The 11,834-nt window shown below is 36.4% G+C and overlaps 1 long non-coding RNA gene across 1 annotated transcript in view; it reads right to left on the reverse strand.

Annotated features, from left to right (window-relative positions):
• LOC136792777 (uncharacterized) overlaps nt 1-10,297 on the reverse strand; it is a 75,763-nt gene extending 65,466 nt beyond the window's left edge. The window contains exon 1 of the long non-coding RNA XR_010837160.1: nt 10,007-10,297. This is a non-coding gene — a long non-coding RNA (uncharacterized lncRNA). The remainder of the gene's footprint in view (nt 1-10,006) is intronic.
• Between the last annotated feature and the right edge of the window lie 1,537 nt (nt 10,298-11,834).

Raw genomic sequence — 11,834 nt, forward strand, 5'->3', positions numbered from 1 at the left:
TTTCTCTGGATATATGCCCAGTAGTGGGATTGCTGGATCATATGGTAATTCTATTTTTAGTTTTTTAGGGATACTCCATACTGCTCTCCATTGTGGATATATCAATTTACATTCCCACCAACAGTGCAAGAGGATTCCCTTTTCTCCACACCCTCTCCAGCATTTGTTGTTTATAGATTTTCTGATGATGCCCATTCTAATTGGTGTGAGGTGATACCTCACTGTAGTTTTGATTTGCATTTCTCTAATAGTTAGTGATGTTGAGCAATTTTTCATGTGGTTCTTGACCATCTGTATGTCTTCTTTGGAGAAATATCTATTTAGGTCATCTGTGCATTTGGAGATTGGGTTGTTTGTTTTTATAATATTAAGCTGCATGAGCTGTTTATATATTTTGGAGATTAAAACATTGTCCATTGATTTGTATGCAAATATTTTCTCCCATTTTGAGGGTTGTCTTTTCATCTTGTTTATGGTTTCCTTTGCTGTGCAAAAGCTTTGAAGTTTCATTAGGTCCCATTTGTTTATTTTTGGTTTTATTTCCATTACTCTAGGAGGTGGATCAAAGAAGATCTTGCTGTGATTTCTGACAAAGAGTGTTCTTCCTGTGTTTTCCTCTAAGAGTTTTATAGTGTCTGGTCTTACATTTAGGACTCAAATCCATTCTGTGTTTAATTTTGTGTATGGTGTTAGGGAGTGTTCTAATTTAATTCTTTTACATGTAGCTGTCCAGTTTTCCCAGCACCACTTATTGAAGAGACTGTCTTTTCTCCATTGTATATTCTTGCCTCCTTTGTCATAGATTAGTTGACCATAGGTGTGTGGGTTTATCTCTGGGCTTTCTACTTTGTTCCATTGATCTATGTTTCTGTGTTTGTGCCAGTACCATATTGGCTTGATTACTGTAGCTTTGTAGTATAGTCTGAAGCCAGGGAGTCTGATTCCTCCAGCTCCATTTTTTTCCCTCAAGACTGCTTTGGATATTCGGGGACTTTTGTGTCTCCATACAAGTTTTAAGATTTTTTGTTCTGGTTCTGTAACAAATGCCATTGGCAATTTGACAGGGATTGCACTGAATCTGTAGAATGCTTTGGGTAGTATAGTCATTTTCACAATATTGATTCTTCCAATCCAAGAACATGGTATATCTCTCCATCTGTTGGTATCATCTTTCATTTCTTTCATCAGTGTCCTATAGTTTTCTGCATACAGGTCTTTTGTCTCCCTAGGTAGGTTTATTCCTAGGTATTTTATTATTTTTGTTGTAATGGTGAATGGGTGTGTTCCCTTAATTTCTCTTTCAGATTTTTCATCATTAGTGTATAGGAATGCAAGAGATTTCTGTGTATTAATTTTATATCTTGCAACTTTACCAAATTCATTGTTTAGCACTAGTAGTTTTCTGGTAGCATCTTTAGGATTCTCTATGTATAGTATCATGTCATCTGCAAAGAGTGACAGTTTTACTTCTTGTTTTCCAATATGTATTCCGTTTATTTCTTTTTCTTCACTGATTGACATGGCTAGGACTTCCAAAACTATGTTGAATAATAGTGGTGAGAGTGGACATCCTTGTTTTCTTCCTGATCTTAGAGGAAACACTTTCAGCTTTTCACCGTTGAGAATGATGTTGGCTGTGGGTTTGTCGCATATGGCCTTTATTATGTTGCGGTAGGTTCCCTCTATGCCCACTTTCTGAAGAGTTTTTATCACAAATGGGTGGTGAATTTTGTCAAAAGCTTTTTCTGCATCTATTGAGATGATCATATGGTTTTTCTTCTTCAATTTCTTAATATGGTGTATCACATTGATTGATTTGCGTATATTGAAGAATCCTTGCATCCCTGGGATAAATCCCACTTGATCATGGTGTATGATCCTTTTAATGTATTGCTGGATTCTGTTTGCTAGCATTTTGTTGAGGAGTTTTGCATCTATGTTCATCAGTGATATTGTTCTCTAATTTTCTTTTTTTGTAGTATCTTCATCTGATTTTGGTATCAGGGTGATGGTGGCCTCACAGAATGAGTTTGAGAGTGTTCCTTCCTCTGCAAATTTTTGGAAGAGTTTGAGAAGTATGGTGTTAGCTCTTCTCTAAATGTTTGATAGAATTCACCAGTGAAGCCATCTGGTCCTGGACTTTTGTTTGTTGGAAGATTTTTAATCACAGTTTCGATTTCATTACTTGTGATTGGTCTGTTCATATTTTCTATTTCTTCCTGGTTCAGTCTTGGAAATGGACCCTTTGTCCATTTCTTCCAGATTATCCATTTTATTGGCATAGGTTTGCTTGTAGTAGTCTCTTAGGATGCTTTGTATTTCTGCGGTGGCTGTTGTAACTTCTCCATTTTCATTTCTAATTTTATTGATTTGAGTCCTCTCCCTCTTTTTCTTGATGAGTCCGGCTAATGGTTTATCAATTTTGTTTATCTTCTCAAAGAACCAGCTTTTCGTTTTATTGATCTTTGCTATTTTCTTTGTTTCTATTTCATTTATTTCTGCTCTGATCTTTATGATTTCTTTCCTTCTGCTAACTTTGGGTTTTGCTTGTTCTTCTTTCTCTAGTTCCTTTAGGTGTAAGGTTAGACTGTTTATTTGAGATTTTTCTTTTTTCTTGAGGCAGGCTTGTATAGCTATATACTTCCCTCTTAGAACTGCTTTTGCTGCATCCCATAGGTTTTGGATCATCGTGTTTTCATTGTCTTTCGTCTCTAGGAATTTTCTGATTTCCTCTTTGATTTCTTCAATGATCTCTTGGTTATTTAATAATGTATTGTTTAGCCTCCATGTGTTTGTGGATTTTTTTGTTTTTTTCCCTGTAATTCATTTCTAATCTCATAGCGTTGTGGTCAGAAAAGATGCTTGATATGATTTCAATTTTCTTAAATTTACTGAGGCTTGATTTGTGACCCAAGATGTGATCTATCCTGGAGGATGTTCCGTGCACACTTGAGAAGAAAGGGTGATCTGCTGTTTTGGGATGTAATGTCTGATAAATATCAATTAAATCTATCTGGCCTATTGTGTCATTTAAAGCTTCTGTTTCCTTATTTATTTTCATTTTGGATGATCTGTCCATTGGTGTAAGTGAGGTATTAAAGTCCCCCACTATTATTTTGTTACTGTCGATTTCAGCTTTTATAGTTGTTAACAGTTGTGTTATGTATCGCGGTGCTCCTATGTTGGGTGCACATATATTTATAATTGTTATATCTTCTTCTTGGATTGATCCCCTGATCATTATGTGGTGTCCTTCCTTGTATCTTTTAACATTCTTTCTTTTAAAATCTACTTTATCTGATATGAGTATTGCCACTCCAGCTTTCTTTTGATTTTCATTTGCCAGGAATATCTTTTTCCATCCCCTCACTTTCAGTCTGAATGTGTCCCTAGGTCTGAAGTGGGTCTCTTGTAGACAGAATATATATGGGTCTTGTTTTTGTATGCATTCAGCAAGCCTGTGTCTTTTGGTTGGAGCATTTAATCCATTCACGTTTAAGGTGATTATCAGTATGTATGTTCCTATGACAATTTTCTTAAATGTTTTGGGTATGTTTTTGTAGGTCCTTTTCTTCTCTTCTGTTTCCCACTTAGAGAAGTTCCTTTAGCATTTATTGTAGAGCTGTTTTGGTGGTGCTTAATTCTCTTAGCTTTTGCTTGTCTGGAAAGCTTTTGATTTCTTCATCGAATCTGAATGAGATCCTTGCTGGGTAGAGTAGTCTTGGTTGTAGGTTCTTCCCTTTCATCACTTTAAGTATATCATGCCACTCCCTTCTGGCTTGTAGAGTTTCTGCTGAGAAATCAGCTGTTAACCTTATGGGAGGTCCCTTGTTTGTTATTTGTCATTTTTCCCTTGCTGTTTTCAATAATTTTTCTTTGTCTTTAATTTTTGCCAGTTTGATTACTATGTTTCTGGGCGTGTTTCTCCTTGGGTTTATCCTGTATGGGACTCACTGCACTTCCTGTACTTGGGTGGCTATTCCTTTTCCCATGTTAGGGAAGTTTTTGACTATAATCCCTTCAAATATTTTCTTGGGTCCTTTCTCTCTCTCTTCTCCTTCTGGGATCCCTATAACGTGAATGTTGTTGCGTTTACTATTGTCCCAGAGGTCTCTTAGGCTGTCTTCATTTCTTTTCAACCTTTTTTGTTTATTCTGTTCCACAGCAGTGAATTCCACCTCTGTCTTCCAGGTCACTTATCCATTCTTCTGCCTCAGTTATTCTGCTATTGATTCCTTCTAGTGTAGTTTTCATTTCAGTTATTGTATTGTTCATCTCTGTTTGTTCTTTAATTCTTCTATGTCTTTGTTAAACATTTCTTGCATCTTCTCGATCTTTGCCTCCATTCTTTTTCTGAGGTCCTGGATCATCTTCACTATCATTATTCTGAATTCTTTTTCTGGAAGGTTGCCTATCTCCACTTCATTTAGTTGTTTTTCTGGGGTTTTATCTTGTTCCTTCATTTGGTACATAGCCCTCTGCTTTTTCATCTTGTCTATCTTTCTATGAATGGGGTTATTGTTCCACAGGCTGCAGGACTGTAGTTCTTCTTGCTTCTGCTGTCTGCCCTCTGGTGGATGTGGCTATCTAAGAGGCTTGTGGAAGTTTCCTGATGGGAGGGACTAGTGGTGGGTAGGGCTGACTGTTGCTCTCCTGGACAGAGCTCAGTAAAACATTAATCTGCTTGACTGCTAATGGGTTGGGCTGGGTTCCTTCCCTTTGGTTGTGTGGCCTGAGCAACTCAACACTGGAGCCTACTTGGGCTCTTTGGCAGACTCTGGGAAGGTTCACACCAAGTAGTACTTCCCAGAACTTCTCCTGCCAGTGTCCTTGTCCCCATGGTGAGCCACAGCCACGTCCCACCTCTGCAGGAGACCATCCAACACTAGCAGGTAGGTCTGGTTCAGTCTCGCCTGTGGTCACTGCTCCTTCCCCTGTGTCCTGATGCGCACACTACTTTATGTGTGCCCTCCAGGAGTGGAGTCTCTGTTTCCCCCAGTCCTGTCAAAGTCCTGCAGTCAAATCCCACTAGGCTTCAAAGTCTGATTCTCTAGGAATTCCTCCTCCCATTGCCAGACCCCAGGTAGGGAAGCCTGACGTGAGGCTCTGAATCTTCTTTCCAGTGGGTGGACCTCTGTGGTATAAGTGTTCTCCAGTCTGTGAGTCACCCACCCAGCAGTTATGGGATTTGATTTTACTGTGATCGCACCCCTCCTACCATCTCATTGTGGCTTCTCCTTTGTCTCTGGATGTGGGGTATCTTTTTTGGCGAGTTCCAGTGTCTTCCTGTCAATGATTGTCCAGTAGCTAGCTGTGATTCTGGTGTTCTCACAAGAGGGAGTGAGAGCATGTCCTTCTACTCTGCCATCTTGGTCACAAGCTCAGCACTGGCCTTTTATCTTGTCAAAACCTTTCACAGTTTAGCCTTCCCAAGCTTATCTATGTATATTTAATTATCACTGTACCTCTTTTATTTATTTTTTTTGTTTACATGTTCATTTTTTAAACATCTTTATTGGAGTATAATTGCTTTACAAAGGCATGTTAGTTTCTGTTTTATAACAAAGTGAATCAGCTATCCATATATATATATATCCCAATATCTCCTCCCCCTTGCATCTCCCTCCCTCCCACCCTCCCTATCCCACCCCTCTAGGTGGTCACAAAGCGGGGAGCTGATCTCCCTGTGCTTTGCGGCTAATTTGCACCTTAAAAAGGCTGGTCCTCTTCCTGTAATGCTCTTTTCAATCAATCTCTCAACATGTGCCAAAGCATTTTTTCTTTTTTTTTTTCTTCAACCCATACTGTTTATTCTCTTTCCTGAGCTCCTGTATTAAATAATGTTGGCATGACAAAATTTTGCTCAAATCATTTTACAAAGTAATGGTAGAGAGACTGGTATTTTGTTTTTATTACACTGATGAGGAAAATAGCCACCAGGATTAATAAATGTCATTTCTTCAGCAAATATTCATCCAATTCAAATTAAAATTTACAATATTTTGTTGATGAATCTCTACATGACAAGTATATTATGTCTTTTACTCTAATTTTTCACTTACATTCATATTACATTCTCATTAGAGACCTATCAAGTACTGAAAACCAAAAACAGGACTTGTATTTGCTTTCCACACCTGCATATGTTAATAAACATTCTCTGATGGGCTGAAGAGTAATTTTAATATAATCTGGTACATAAAATTAAGAATCATTAAGTGTTGTGAATATTTTCCCCCAAATATGGACAAAAAAATTTTTATTGTACTTATTTATTGAATACATATTTAATGCTTTTCATAGTCCAGGCAATGGGTTAGGTACAGGTCATATAAATATGAATAAGGTATGACTCCTGCTTTCAAGGAGTTATCAATCTAGTAAGAGAAAGGGCATGAATAAAAATATTTATGATGTAAAGTAATTGCCAATCAGAGCTTCTAAGATGCTATGGTAGGTAGTGGAGGAGAAGATGCCTGTTTCTGATGGGGTGACAGCCTCCTCACATGGAGAGACCCAAAGATAATCCTTCCTGTGTAAATAAATCAGAACCTCAGATTTCTTAAATCTTGTGTGAAACTGAACATCTGGATTTATCTTTTTCACTTCCTGATGTTCTTTTACCACACCTAACAGGTTACCTTGAACATATTAGACTTACAGTAAATACTTTGTGAATATAGACATATAATAACTTATCCACGATAACAAAATATAAAAAGCTCTAAAAATCCAATATTTAAAAATATTTGGTTCATTTGCAAATAGAACATGAACAACCATAACATGCTTTATAATTGTTATTTATTTAAAGTGTTATTGGTTTACCTTCGGGCACAGAAATAGTAATGTGCTTGATTATGGGGTATTACCTCAGAACCTATTTGGAATGTTAAATAATATTTGGTATGGGTACTGCAATAACTTTTTTTGGTTCTATATATATAAATTTTTTACTAAATATAAATAATTTAATAAATAAGAAAATAAATAAAATTATAAATAAATATAAGTACATTCTATTTTTATTTTATATTTTATAATAGTTAAATACATACATATTAATAAAATATATAAATTGCACTTCAAAATCCATGTGGCCTAAAGGGATTCAGAAGATAAAAATTTGTGTTCTTGTCCATGAATGAGTGGTGAACTACAACCTGCTCAAACAGATTTCTTTGAATTTTCTCAAAGCATATCAACTCTCACCACATCATTTTCCTGCTCGTTCACAGCTGTGAGTTTCAAAATCCAGGATCAGTTACAAGATGGTCCCAGAGAGCACAGAACATTCTGAGCAAAAGGGATGTTGAAGAAGGTAAAGGTGAAGGCATTTTAAAAATTGACTTGTAAGCCAACTGTGGGCCACTTTAGCAGTACACAAGCTGAGGTTGATGATGCTCTGTTTACTTGAGAAATAGAAACACTCCGGGGGAAGCATGTTACTTCAGGTCAGTGAACTTCCGTATGAAGCTCCGATGTGAGTGAAAAGCTGACTTTATAAAGATAGTCACTGTTTTTCCTGACCATCTTCTTTGTCAGGAAAATCACATTGTCATTGTCCCTGTATTTATTCTAGATAAGAAAATGCATCAAATTTTCATTTTATGATTTGTACATTTTATTTTAATATTTTATCTAAATAAAGTATTTCAGATTTTAGAAAATTGGTCAAAGCAAACTACTATTCTGTTAGTAAACATTAATTAATATCACAGTATTTCTTTCATAAACTATGTCCTTTGGATTAGATTCATAATATACTTAATCTGAAATAGTATTCATCTAGAAACATTAGTATTTCCTTTGCAGTTCTCATCAGTGATGAATTTTAGGAAACTATTGCTATTTGACCTTGTCTAGTCAATCCCCTTATGTAATGGAATTTAAAGATTTCATTTTCTTCTACCAAGTTACAACTACAACTTATCTTCAGAAAAAGAGAAGAAACAGAGCTAACTCCTTGTGTCCTTAAAATAATTAATCTTGAGAATTCAATTTCTTTTACCTCTTAATGTCTTAAGTTTCAATCATCTCTTTCATTTTTACAGGACAATAGCAGCAGTTTTCCCTAAATTGCTAAGTTCTATCTAGTTCTAGTTCATTATCTAGTTCATTATCTATCTAGTTCATTTTTAGGCTTTTCCTGAGCATTCTATGATTGCCAAATTGTAAAAACTAAAGAGACTTTTACTTCTTGGCTGGATGAAAACAGTAAGTCATCACAGTCTGACTCCTTGTCAACCTTTAGCAAAGAAGTCCAAAGAGCACTTGTCTCTAGTGATCCAACCTGACACTTGCCAAAGATTTCCAGGGTCAACTAAAACAGCACCTCATCCCCTTTCCATACTCCATCGTACCTAAGCCTTAAATTTTACTTCAATTCAATCAGAATGACTCCAACCAAATACTTGAAAAAACAAAACAAAATAAAAAACCTGCCAGAATTGGTTTTTTTTAATTTACATTTTTATTGAGGTAACATAGTCTATAACATTATATGCTTCATGCGTACAACATTATATTTCTACTTCTGTATTCCCTATACCATGCTCAAAACCACCAAATACTTAGTTTCCATCCCCCACAATACAGTTGATCCCCTTTACCTATTTCACCCCCCCTACCACTGCCTCTTCCCCTCTGGTACCCACTACTCTGTTCTCTGTATCTTTGTGCTTGCTTTTGTTTAGTTTGTTCATTGATTTTGTTTTTTATACTCCACATGTGAGTGAAATCATACAGCATTTGTCTTTCTCTGTCTGACTTATTTCACTTTGTATAATAACCTCATAATTCATCCATGCTGTCACAAATCTGTCGGAGTTTTGTTGTTGTTGTTCTTTGTTTATTCTTTTTAGAGGGAGGGGAGGATTGTTTGTTTCTTTAAGGATTTTTTTTTGTAAGCGACAATATTGCAAAATATAAATTAGAAGGTAGAATTTAAAAGTCCATTGAAAGTTCTATATATGAAAGCATATTAAAGAACTGAAATCATATATTATTGACCAGTAATTTGTCACTCTTTTAATGCTATTGCAAATAAAGCTAATGCAACTTAGGATGTGATAGAGGAAATCTAAAGTGCAAGCCAAGTTGATTGGACATGCTTGTGTAACATCATGTTCCATGTGATGTCTTAAGAAAGCATACTGCAATCCCCCTTAATATCATGTATCATGATGTAATATCAAGTAACTATGTATGAATTTATTTGATGATAGTTGTCTGTCTACCAACCAGACTTTAAGCATCATAAGAGAAAAAACTACATTTGAATCTTCATCATTTTATCAGCACAATTCTTGAAAACCCAGAGCATACAGACAATAAATATTACTTCAGGGAATAAAAGAGTCCTACGGAATGTAATCAGATTGTTAAAGGATCTATACATTTTGCCATATCAGAAAACCTCAGAGACAGTGAGTCATTTATTTAGGAAAGAGTAAGGAAAAGGTGAGAAAGAATCCATAGCAGTTTGCAAATGTTTGAAGTTATTTCACATAAAAGATTAAATGGACCTGTTTTAATCTCTTCCAGGTGGGCAGAACTGTGATAATAGACTAGAAATTTCAGAAAAATACACTTCAGGTAAACAAGAAAGAAGCCTTCTTTAAAAAGTATCAATAGGACATTTATAATATAATATGTTCACCAAGTGATGCACAGCAAGCTCCTTAATAGAGACTGAAGCAGAGAAAGAGTAGTCACAGTTCAGGCTGAAGAAATTTTCCAGGATTGGTTGCTAATTTAAATTAAATCATCTCAAGTCATTTATAGCATTAAGATTTTATGATTATTTGCTGTCTTTATCTAATGCCAAACAAGAAATAATTGACATATTCAATGAACTGAATATTTTGTAGACTGTATTCTAAATTTAAAATATTTTGTAATTTATTTAACATAATAGTCTAGAGTTGAAAAGACCTCACAGTAGTGAAAATCGATTAGTAAATCCAACTGTAATTATATGCTTAATTAAAATAAGAAGTCTCACCTTGATAGTGTTCAAATCCAGTAGTGTATTGCAAATCTCCGAGTCTCCAGTCAATTCTCTCTTGAGTTTCAGACAAGGGTCCTGAACTCAGTCAACATTTTCTCCCGCAATGATGTCCTGCCTAATGCATTTGCTAATTGGTTCTTTTCACCTTTTTCTTCTTTTAATCTGGGGACATTCACATACTCGATCGTGGCCCCTTACATTTGGTTAAGAATACCTGACAACAACTCTTGTGTAGGCAACTGTACCGAAGGAGCTGCAGTACTCTCTTGTCATCATTTTTCTCTGTCCTTCTGGAGCTCATATTTCCAAGATATATTTTGCACTGCCTCTGCCGTTCACACTTACCATCTGACAGAGACTTCTTTCAAATCGACAACCTAATTTCAGAGGAATGATGATAGATTATGCCTTGCATATTTCCAGATCAACTGAATTTTCTTCATCGAAATGCATACAGAAGTTTTGGTAGTGGTGGTAGTAATTGTGGGAAGGTGGTAGATTACATTGCTGTTGGCCAAGTAGCTTGGTTCCCTTCCCTCCGTGAACCTGTAGGAAACATACAGCAGTGCCCCCTTATCCGTGGTTTTGCTTTTCTAGGTTTCAGTTACCTACAGTCAATTGCAGTCTGAAAATGTTAAATGGAAAATTCCAGAAATAAACAATTTGCAAGTTTTAAATTGCACATTGTTCTGAGTCATGTGATAAAATCTGTGCTGTCTGCTCAGTCCTGCCCAGGATGTGAATCATCCCTTTGTCCAGGTATTTCGTCCACTAGTCACTTAGTAGCCACACTCAGTTATAAGATTGACTGTGATGGTATTGCAGTGCTTGTGTTCAAATAACCCTTATTTTACTTAGTAATGGCCCCAAGCTCGCTGGAAATTCAAATATTCTCTTACTGTGCCTAATTTATAAACTAAACTTTATTATAAGTATGTATGTATGTATATATATATATATATATAATACATATGTGTGTGTATGTATATATAAGGTTCCGTACAATCTAGGGTTTCAGGCATCCACTGGGGGTTTGGAACTTATCCCCATGAATAAGGGAGGTCTACAGTATATCCTTATACCACTGAACTCAAGCATTGTCATGTGACTTATCATATGTGAACAGAAGTGGCCCTTGTCAGTCTGAGCAGACATTTTACAAGCCAGCACATGGTTCCAATGTCCCTCTGCCACAGACGTACAGTGCTCTATCCAGAGGCTACCCTGTCAGCCTTGGACCTAAAGTGAAGACACCATGCATTGACTACCCAGGCAGTAGTCAATCTGAGACTGACATTTAGGAAAATTTGTCCTTTGTTGTTATGAGCCACTGAGATTCAGGGGTTGTTCGTCACCACAGCATTATCCCAATCTGTCTTGATTGATGCAGGCATATAAAGCTTGAAAGTTTTTTATCCCAGAAGTATGGCAACAATTATAAACAAATTGTGTCTGGCGCTGAGAACAATGTGAAGAAGCAAAGTGGGCAGAGGAGAGTCTATTGGACAATCTGAAAGGGAAGCCCCAGGGTGAGTCCGCAGGAATTCAACTTCAGTTGTGTCAGAAGTAATTTGCAAGAGATTTGATGTAAAATGTGTAATCAGCTCGAATGGAAAACAGCAACTTTATTTGCCAAGTTATGTGGTTTAACCACAGAATAAATCTGGGGTTGAATGGGAGAACGTGTTCCTGTAGATAAAGATGTTAGGATGAGGTTTTCTGGCTTCAGGAACGGAGAGGAAGTGACAGCTTTTAAGGACAGGAACAGGAAGAAATAACAGAATTTTGAAATGTGTTGGATGAACAGCCTGGATGTGGGAGC

Source organism: Kogia breviceps, chromosome 16, assembly GCF_026419965.1.
Source record: "Kogia breviceps isolate mKogBre1 chromosome 16, mKogBre1 haplotype 1, whole genome shotgun sequence".
Classification (NCBI taxonomy): Eukaryota; Metazoa; Chordata; class Mammalia; order Artiodactyla; family Physeteridae; genus Kogia; species Kogia breviceps.